The sequence below is a fragment of the Heterocephalus glaber genome, unplaced genomic scaffold, assembly GCF_053883595.1.
Source record: "Heterocephalus glaber isolate CG9 unplaced genomic scaffold, H.glaber_assembly_v1.0 deba00001532, whole genome shotgun sequence".
Classification (NCBI taxonomy): Eukaryota; Metazoa; Chordata; class Mammalia; order Rodentia; family Bathyergidae; genus Heterocephalus; species Heterocephalus glaber.
In genome coordinates this window covers 35,512,568-35,523,774 of record NW_028258330.1, presented here as the reverse complement: position 1 = coordinate 35,523,774, position 11,207 = coordinate 35,512,568, and the positions used below count along the sequence as shown (strand labels likewise).

Below are 11,207 nucleotides of genomic sequence, written 5' to 3'. Positions count from 1 at the left end.
TGTTAGAGTGTTCATAGTGATCTTGCCTTTTTCATTTCTAAATGCATTGATACAGTTTTGACTTTCCTTCTCTTGGAAAGTTTGGGTTAGGATTGTCTAGTTTGGGTATTACAAGAACCACCTTTGTATTGATTAATACTTTGTACTGTAATTTTACTCTCAATTTCAGCTCCGATATTTAAAATTATTTTCCTTGGGCTAAATTTGCATTGTTCTTGTTTTTCTAGGGCCTTCAGATGCCCTTAGGTTATTTATGTGGGATCATTCTCTTCTGATGTGGACATTCATAGTTATAAACTTGTCTCTTAGAAGTGGTTTCATTACCTCACATAAGTGATGGTAAGGTTTACTGACATTATTGTTTAATTCTAGAAATTGATTGATTTTTTTTCCTCTGTGACCCATTGTTATTATTGTTACTGTATTGCTTAATCTGAAGTGTATTAATAATTTTTGTGGTTTCTTTTTGTCATTGTTTTTTATTTTTATTGTTCCATAATAAAAATAACATGGGGTTATTTTGATCATTTTTATTTAAGCAAGATTTTTGGGCTGTTATGTATTCTATTTTGGAGAAAAGTTCTATGTGCTGCTGAGAAGAATGTATGTTCTGTTGTTATTGGGATGAATACTCTACAGATATCAGTTAAGTTCATTTGTTCTAAGGTGTGGCTCAACTCTGACATTTCTTTGTTGATATTTTATCTTGTGGATCTGTCTATTTTTGAGTGTGGTGTATTGAGGTCCTCATTACTATTCTATTGATGTTTGTCCGATGTTTTGTGTTCAGTAGTATTTGTTTTACAAAGTTGGAAGTGACAGTATTTGATACATTTACAATTGTTATCTCTTCCTGTTGAATTCTTCCCATTGTCTTTATGTAGTTTCTCTCTCTCTCCCTCTCTCTCCCTCTCTCTCTCTCTGTCTCTCTCTCTCACTTTGTTCTTGGTTTTCTGAGACAGGGTCTTGCTTTGTAGTTCAGGCTGGTCCTGAAGCTAACCTCGAACTCAGGCAATCTTCCTGCCACTGTCTCTTGAGTGTTGGGATTACAGAAGTGTGCCACCATCCCAGGCTTCTCTGTCTCTTCTGATCACCTTTGGCTTGGAGTCTACTGGATAGCTATTCCTACTTCCTTCAAGCCTCCTTTTACATGAAAGATTGTTTTCCATATTGTGATATTTAATCTATATTTTCTTTAATATTAAACGTGTTTCTTGTATGTATTATACCATAGGTTTTTTTTTTATCTAGTCTTCCAGTCTGTGTCTTTTAATTGGAGAATTCAGATCTCTTACATTGAGAGTTATTACTGAAATGCATTGATTGATTCCTGTCATTGTGTTGTGTTTCTATTGTTGATTCCTTCATTTTCCCTTTTCCTTAACTGCTCATCCTGCTTGTTCTATTCATTCCAGTATCTGCCCTGGTGTTGACTTTATTGTCTCTGTCTAGGATATCCTTGAGTACTTTTGTAGCATTGGTTTTATAGTCATAAATTTCTTGAAGTGTTTTTTGTTGTGAAAGCTTCTTAGTATTTCTCCAGTTTTTATTCATTAATTCATTGGTACATTTTAGGTATACAATAGGCTGGCATTCATTATTGGGTATTTGTACCTTGACATCTTATATCTTGGTTCTTATTTTAAAGATAGTTTTGCAGAATATATTAATCTAAATTAAAAATCATTTTCTTTAAGCACTTGAAGAACTTCCCTCCATACTCTCCTTGCCTTTAAGTTTTGTGTTGAGAAATCTGCAAGAGTTTTAATAGTTTTATCTTTATAAGTGATTATTGCTTTTCTTTAGCAGCTTTTAAAATTCTTTCTTTATGCTTCACGTCTAGGATTTTACTATGATGTATTGTGGGGTAGGTATTTTCTGATCTTGAGTCTTCAGGTTTCTATATGTCTCACTTATCTGTATGTCAAATTCTTTTCCCATATTTGAAAATATTCTATGATATCTCCAAACATACTTTTATGTCATTTGTGCTATCTTTTCAATTCTTTTTAATTCCAAGTAATATTAGTTTAGTCTTCTTTGTGCCATCTAGCAACTGTTGGATCCATTTTCCATGAACTCTGGTTTTTTTTCAGGTATTCATGAGTAGCTGACCACCTCATCTCATCTCATCTTATCTTCTAGTGCTGACACTCTCTTCTCACAAAGGAATTACCACAAAGGAATTATAAATGTTTAAGATGATGCAGATATAATGGACACATGAATGAAAGCATCACATTGTGGCCATAAATATGTACAATTATTGTGACAAAAATTTGAAAATAGCAAATATTTGAGCAGAAATACAGATAGCAAATAAGCATCTGAAATACTGCTTAGCCTCATTTGTCACTAGGGAAATGCAATTTAAATTCACAATGACCATGAATATGCACTTCTAGAAAGGTTATAATTAAAAAAGACTAAAAAAATCAGAAGGATGGTAGAATGTTGAACTTGAATTCTCTTCAAATATTGTTAATCATATTTAAAAGAAAAACTGCATTGGAGAAAACTATGGCCACTTCTGAATCAGGTTGTGATACATCTATATCATTCTTTACATTGAGCAGCATTTACCCAAGAGAAATGAAAACATATGTCTATGTATAGATTTGTACACAAACATCCACAGTAGTAACATTGGTAATGAGAAAAAACTGAAAAAAAACTCAGTTCTCTCCAGAGTGTAATGGAAAAGCAAAGCATGAAACATCCAAACAATGGAAAACTACTCGGCAATAAAAAGAAATGAACTACTGATACAAAGCCATGGGCAAATCTCAAAGCAATTGTGCTCAATGAATACATAAAGAATTATGAAAGAGATATAAAAATGTGGCAGATGATAGATATGACACTAGCTTTGGTGATAAAATTTCTCATATATCTTTATATACATGTATATATTTGTATTATATATATATACATATATATATATATATATATATATACTTTTTTTTTTTTGGTACCAGGGATCGAACTCAGGACCTTGCACTTACAGGGCAGGTGGCAGAACCACTGAGCTAAATCCCCAGCCCATATATATATACACACATGTAAGAGTAAATATCAGGTACATATCTATTGACAAGTCTTCCTATACATAAATACACATTTTGGCCATGTAATGAAGAATGCACAGATGTGTGAATATATATATATATATATATGTATATATATATATACACATATATATATGATTTAACTATATATGTTTTCAAAAATATAAAAATCTGAACACTTTTAATATATAGTTACCATTTGCTAATTACAATTCAAAAAGCTTTTAAAAACAATAATAAAATTTCCAGGTGAGGCAACCCCAGCGCCAAGTAGGAGACTCCCCCCCCCCCCACACTATTCCACTGCTCTTAGGGCAGAGGAGGTGAGCCAATCCCAGTGCCCAGGAGGAGGGTCCCCGCCACCATTCCAACACTTGCTCCTAGGCCAGAGGAGGTGAGCCAACCCCAGTGCCCGGGAGGAGGCTAGTGGCTGCCATTCCAATGCTTGCTCCTAGGGAAGAAGAGGTGAGCCACGCAGGCGCCAGCACCACGCTGACCATGGAAATAAGAAGACACATAAACAAGCTTCAAAAACAGACTTCCAGATCACCTACAGCAACCCCAAAGGGAAGCAAGATGGAGCAATCTGGTACTCAAAAACCTGAACTCCCTGAACTGGCAACAAAAGAGAAACTGGAAAAAAAGAAATCAGAAATAATTTCACAGATAACAGCAAAGATTGTGCCCACAGTGCAAGACATGATTAATAAATCTAGAGAGGACACAGATAAAAAAATAGAGGATCTGAGGAACATGATGGAATCTCAACATAGGAAACAAATGGAATCCATAAAAGAGATGCAAACAGATTTCCAGGAGATGAAAAACTCCATTGAAAGCCTATGCAGCAGAAAGAGCCAATGTGAGGACAGAATTTCAGATATAGAAGATAAGATTGCAATTAGTGAGGAGGAAAAGAAAAATTGCTTTAAAATTGTAAGGGACCATGAGAAGGAAATCCAGCAGCTACTAGATGATGTAAAGAAGAATAACATAAGAGTGGTTGGAGTCAGTGAAGAAACAGGAGAGAGTGCAGATGACATAAAAAAATTCTTCACAGAAGTGATGGCAGAAAACTTCCCAAGCAGGGGAAAAGAACTTGACATACAGGTAAGTGAGGCATATAGGACTCCAATTAGCCTTGACAAAAAAACCTACACATAGGCATATAATTTTTAGGATTCCAGAAACCCAACAGAAGAATAAAATTCTACAAGCAATGAGAGAAAAGAAACAAGTCACATACAAAGGAAAGCCCATCAGAATCACAGCAGACTTCTCAAGGCAATCCCTCAAGGCAAGAAGAGCTTGGAGTGATGTATTTCAAGCCCTAAAGGAAAACAGCCTCCAACCCAGATTGATGTACCCTGCAAAACTATCTTTCAAAATTGATGGAGAAATAAGATACTTTCATGATAAAGAGCTCCTCAGGAACTTCATGAATACCAAACCAACACTCAAAAAAAATTTTTAGACAATATCCTAGGAAAAGACAATGAGGATCACAACCCCAGGAAGCCCAGCAGAATGAATCCACTGGGTTTGACAAATTAAACCCAAAGGCAGAGAATCCAACAAAAAGAAAAAGTCATGACAAGGCTTTTAAAACTTTTAACTTCATCTCCCTAAGGAGTGTATAATTCAATCTTGTTATTGTACAGATTAGTATTTTTCTGATTCCAGTGTTGCACACTTTTTCTTATACTCTACTGGCTATTTATCATCTTCTTGTGTCTACTTTTTATTGGGTTGTCTATTAATGAGCTGTAAGAGCTCTTTATATATTCTGGTCACAGGTTATATGCATCGTTAATATGGTTTGCAAAACTAAATGTGGTTTCAATCATTCATACTTATTGTTATGATGGGGTTAAGGAAATACAGAGTTCAACAACAGAACCAAAATGTGTAAAAGGGTAAGGTACTTGAACGCAATCCCTTCCCCCAAAAAGAAGGTGGTTTTCCTTGGCCTATCCAGGAGAAAGAAGCAGCCAAAGCTAAGTACTTCATCTCTCAGGCTTGCTCCCTATGGATTTGCACTGCCCTGTAATCACATGAGACTGAAAATTTGATTAATGAGAAGCTTTGGATATGGAAGCCCAAGGGCCATAGAGACTGCAAATAGTCTACCTGTGGCTGTGACCCCACAGCCTCACCCAGGTCTGGAGGCAGCACTCCTGACCCGGCCCAGCAACCAGCATTTCTGCACAGGAGCCAGGTGCTTCTCTACATTTCAGTGTTCTCTGAGAACAGAGCTTCCATTTATCTCCATCACACCCAGCCAAGATCTGAATGTCCTTCTTCAGTGTTGGCATCCAGGTAATGTTAAGTCTGGTGCTTTACCTTATGTCAGCAGTGAGAAGTGTTTGTCTACAGTCTCTGTTGTGGGCTAGGAGATGAGACATGAGGAACACAAGCAGAGCCCAGTCAATTGTGTGGCATCTGCATAATTATCATCTCCAGATATTTGCCTCTTTTATGCAGCAATATCGGAGAACTTTTCATTCTGCTTATGTCTAACTCTGACCTGGGGTCCAGGGATGTTTTCTATCCCAACAGTAATCTTCTGTTGCTCACCTTGAGGGATGTTCTGAAATTCTGTATCCAGAATTTGGCAAGTGGCAAAAGTGTATGCTCAGCTCTTCTTACTCTTTCCTTCCCTAATTATAGTGCACATCCTTAGCCGACACTTTTCCCATGTTCTTGATTATTCTACAAGAGAGCAGGTGGAGAGGACAGCAGATCCCAAGACTACACACTAGCCTGCATGTTATTCTGTGACATAATGAAAACTGAAAAAACAGAAGAGAGAGAACAAATAAACTCATATTATTGCATTTAATCTTAGTCAGTGTTGACATTTTGCAAGCACAGAATCTTTCTTAAAATAAAAAAAACTCACATATCCATAGACATAATATTTATGCTCCATTCCTTCATTTTGCAAAGTTAATTTTTCTTCAGATGTTACTCTAAGGTTTTACCCATTGCACAATATTACATGTGTGTATATGAATGTCCATAAATGTACATGTGATGTACAAACATGTATGTGTGAACTTATGTAATGTTTGTTTATTTAATGTGATGTAACTAGATATTAGAATTTGGTAAGGACAGGGGTCAGGGATTTAGCTCAGTGGTTCCACTGCTTGCCTTGCAAGCACAAGATCATGAGTTCAATCCCCAGTACCAAATAAAAAAAAGAATTTGGTGAGGTAATTAAAATTAATGAACCAGACCAAAAAAACATGAAGACCAAAAAATAATTAAACATACTACTTTTGACAAACAAATGAGAAAATACCATGTTTAACATAACATTTCAGCAAGTTGGTCTGTCTCACACATGAAGTCTATAAAAACTCAACTAGACTGGTGAATAGTAGGCATTTGGAAAGATTTGTGGGGGAGGATAAAAGACAAGCATTGGATTTTATCAGGGCACTCTGCATGCAGGTATGGAAATACCACATTGAATTCCATTAATGTACAAAATTAGTATGTATTAATTTTGTTAAAAGGAGAAAGAAAACCGGAACATAGTTTCCAGGAAGAAAAATTCAATGTATTGAAACTGAAATGGAATAATCATTGCCAAGATCATGGTGAGCAATGATTCCTTTGGGAAGAAAAAAACATGATCCTCATATGACTGAGACTATATATAAGTAAATATGTATTATTTTATATCTAATGCAAACATGACAGTCTACTTTATGACTGGTATATACCTTGGGCTTTAATGCCTTTGAAGTGTTATTTTTTTGTATATGAAATATAAGAAATTAAGAATTAATATTGGCGATGTTGTGGGCGGAGATGGGAGAAGAGTCCCTGCCATCTGGGGCCCGACTCTCCCAACCACTTGGAAGGTTGTGGAAGAATCAGATCCAGGTCAAACGCATAGAAGAAAAGTTTGTACTTTTATTCAGCAAGCATGCAAGAATACAGCTGCCTTCTCTCAGAGACAGACGGGTGCCTGAAAAGGAGCCAATCTTGAACTGGGGCTTGAGGTATTGACTTTATAGTAGTCGGGGGCCTATCCTATCTCTGGCAGAAGGTGCTCCTTCTTGATCGGTCCTTTGGCTGATTACTAGGGAAGATGGGGAAGGGTCTTGGGGGGCTTTTCACACTTTAAGGTCAGGTTTTCTTCTTTTCCTTTTAACTTTTGCAAGCCTAGCTTTGGCGGGTACAATGTAAAGAGGAAGTGTGACCTCAGGATGTCAGCTCTTCACAGGTGGTTAAGCCTGTTTAACCATCTGTCTAAACTCCTTCCAGGGGTCTCCCTCATCTCTCCCTACCTACAGGTCTCCATCCCTACAGTGGTATTTTTAAATCTATGTAAATTTTATCATTCCATAGATGCTTTATAAGACAAATTACTTGTTTTCTTTACATTTGTCTTATGTTTGCTGCCACAGGTAGGTTATTTATTCTAGTTGCTTGCTAGACATTATCTTGTATGTACAAGTGAGGTTAACATGGATGTGATTGATTTGTCCATTCTTCTCGCTTCCCTATATATCCAAGATTCACAATGAGACTTTGAGTACATCAATCCTTCCCTCTGATGTGCAATTATCAGACTAAGGAGTTTTAACAAGGTGTTGTATTATTCTTTATCATTCTACATTATGTTCCACTCATCATTTTTCTTGCATTAGCAACCATGCCAAGAAGTCTGATCATATCTATGGCAGAAACAAATTATAACAGACATATTGAGCATCTCATACTTAATATTACGTGTCTAAAGATTTGGTCTTCTTATTTCTCATTCTTGCAACATACTTGTAAGGTTTTATAACATTTTCCCCATTGTATCAGTGAGAAGACATATTTCTTACACAGCTCCAAACCATTTCTAATTTACAGAGCAAGCACTAGAGCAATTCTGTCTCAGTTGAAATATGGATTGAAGCTGAGATAGTTCATTTAGATTTAACATTGTTTGGTTTGGGTTTTCCTGATGATTTAAGGTTTGGAGAATTTTCAAGGACAAAGGCATATGTATTTTTTCTATTTGATTCCTACTTGTTGCAATGTAGAAAAAGAGTAGATTTCTGCAAATAAAATTTGGTTAATAAGATAGCAGAGGACAGTAGAGGACAGAAAGAAAAGAAGGTAGAAAGGGAAAGTGAGTAGAAGATAGAGGGAAAGAGTAATATTTGCTTCACTTTAATATATAGCTGTAAGAATTTTCTAAAGTAATAAATCTGATCTCTCTACCGTTACCTGTATTTTCCTATTAGTCTCCTCACAAATATGCAAGCAAAAATCAAACAAGTACAGCAGAATTCTTACTTTTGTGTCTCTCAGAGGACCCTGAACTGCAGCCCCTTATCTTTGGACTGCTCTTGTCCATGTACCTGGTCACAGTGCTTGGGCCATCAGCACTGACTTCCACCTCCACACCCCTATGTACTTCTTCCTCTCCAACCTGTCCTTCACTGACATTTCTTTCAGCTCCACCATGGTCCCCAAGATACTGGTGAATATCCTGAAACAGAGCAGAGCCATCAGTTACAAAGGCTGCCTTACCCAGCTCTGCTTGGTCCTGGTTTTTACTGGATTAGAAAAGTTTCTGCTTGCAGCAATGGCCTACGACCGTTACATAGCCATCTGCCATCCACTTAGGTACATAGTCGTCATGAACTCCCATCTATGTGTTCTGCTGACTCTGTTCTCATTGCTCACTAGCACTGTAGATGCCCTGCTGCACTGCCTGATGGTACTTCACCTGTCATTCTGTGCAGACCTGGAAATCCCCCATTTTTTTTTTTTGTGAACTGGAACAGGTCATCTAGCTGTCCTGTTCTGACACCCTCCTCAACAACATCTTGGTATATGTAGTGACCAGCATATTGAGTGGTGTCCCTCTCCTTGGAATTATTTTCTCCTACTTTAAAATTGCCTCTTCTGTTCTAAGAATATCCTCACCTGAGGGAAAGCACAAAGCATTTTCTACCTGTGGGTCTCATCTTTCTGTTGTTTCCCTGTTCTATGGGACAGCTTTTGGAGTGTACATCAGCTCTGCAGTGACTGACTCATCCAGGAAGACTGCAGTTGCCTCAGTGATGTATACAGTGGACCCTCCAGTGATGAACCCCTTTATGTACAGTCTGAGGATCAGAGCCATGAAGGAAGCCTTGAAGAAACTGATCAGCACATCTCACTTTTTGTAACTGTCTCATCTGCTTTGAACTTAGACTTCTAGAAAGAATCAAAGAACAGATAGACGCTTCTACCACTAAATGCTTAGAAGAAGAGTGTTTTAACATAGATTAAAAAACTGAATTGGTGTTCTATAGCATAGATTCACAAAAATTTGTTACATTTCTGAGCCTTATTTCCTGGTAAGTTTGCACAGAAGTAGAACCTGAGCAAATAATTCTACTTGTAGTGGCTGGAAAGGCGGTTGCTTCTCAGGAGAATATTAGTAACAGCAGGATTTCAGGACAAAGCAAGGAGCTAAGTAAGTATTTCATTATAGTTAAAGACCCAGGCTTCATCCATGGATAGTGCCATGTATATAGTTTCCCTGAATTATTCTTATCTGAAAGCATGCTTTATAGTCCCCTGTAATATCCTCAGCATTGTTACCTGGGCTATGACATGGATTTCCAGACAGAGTTTTATTCAGCTGAAGTAATTTGCCAGAGAACAGAGAATCTACTCATTATCATCGCTAAATGCTGGCATTACTGAGGCTGGGCTCAGTGGTTAATAAAATTGTTGTCTGTACAGCAATACTATTACCTACTACACTTGGCTTCCCATCAATGAAATTGTTTTAAATTTCCTATTCTAGAATTTAACATGATTATGAAATGTTTGAATTCCACCCATTAGTATGGCTGTGTCTCAAATATTACCAATGTGATTCCAATCAAATTTCCTCAACTAGGATGATCATCTTCAATAAACTGAGTGAAGGAGGGGTCCTTCCAGGCAGAGCATACTGTGTTCATCATAGCTGATTGAGATTTACCCTGTGCTATGTCTCCTCATGGCCAACAGATAAAGCTGGGATCAATTGCAGTTGCCTTATTCTGATGTGACACTGAGAGATAGAAAGGTGAGGTTTTTCTTGGGTCTCATTTTAATGGAGTTATTCAGAAGCCATACTTTGACATATTGTAGACCAAAATTGGGACCTCTGCCCATCTGAAATCTAACTCTTGGTGAGATGAATAGGATTATCATGAGCAGAGTAGACTAAACACCTCAGTGGTTCACACCCTTTGCTATGTTATTTGAATCAGCAGGACACCTTGTGGCAAGGTTCTTTGGTCCAGTTCCATTGTTCCAGTCCTGAGAGATTGGGCTTCACTTCAGCACATGGAGTGGGCCATGAATGTGTCTTTCTAACATGACGTTATGTGATGCTAACACAAGCAGCCTGAGGATGGTCTTTTCAATGCCACTGATGTAGTATCTAATTTTGGCATGTCTCTTAGCAGAATTCCTGGAAAATATAAAATACTCAGTAAAATTTGGTATGATGATATTCCATGCCTAGCCCATTTCTTATTTTATTGCATATGAAGAAAGCCTGAAACAAGAAGAAATATGTTAACATGGAGAAACGCCAAGTTCTCAAATGCCTGCATCAGATATCTCTTATATATTCTTCATCTGTCAAAAGTTATGTGAAATAACTTTAAATATCTGTATGACTCGCTCTCTGTTTGAGAAAAATAAACACCACACATTGAAGCTACCATGTTTTGAACATGTTTTTTTTTTTTTTTTTTTTTGGTCCATATGTGTGTGTAGTGGAAGACAGATTGATTCTTTTACTTCCAACTAACTACAATTATAAACAAGTATACCTCACAGACAATCAGGCTTTCAACATTGTTATTGTTGGTATAGTTTTGCAAAGCATAATTATATTCATCTTGGAGAATTGCTACGTATACACATCAAATCATTTTTATTATCTTTTAGTTTATTAGTACATATGTATAGTAAGTATGTAATGCTTATATTCATTTTCAAAAATGGGTACATGTGCATAATACATCTTATTTCCTTGTTTTATCATTTTTCCCATCCCTCCCTCCCCCTTGAGCCCCTTCTTTTTCTGTATGTTTTCATATTAAATTTTGATCATGTTTACTTCCCTTGCCC

General features: G+C 36.9%; 1 pseudogene; it reads left to right on the top strand.

The window, feature by feature from the left end:
• The first annotated feature begins 6,875 nt into the window (after positions 1-6,875).
• Positions 6,876-9,256, top strand: LOC101713348 (olfactory receptor 7G1-like; annotated as a pseudogene).
• Positions 9,257-11,207: the final 1,951 nt, after the last annotated feature.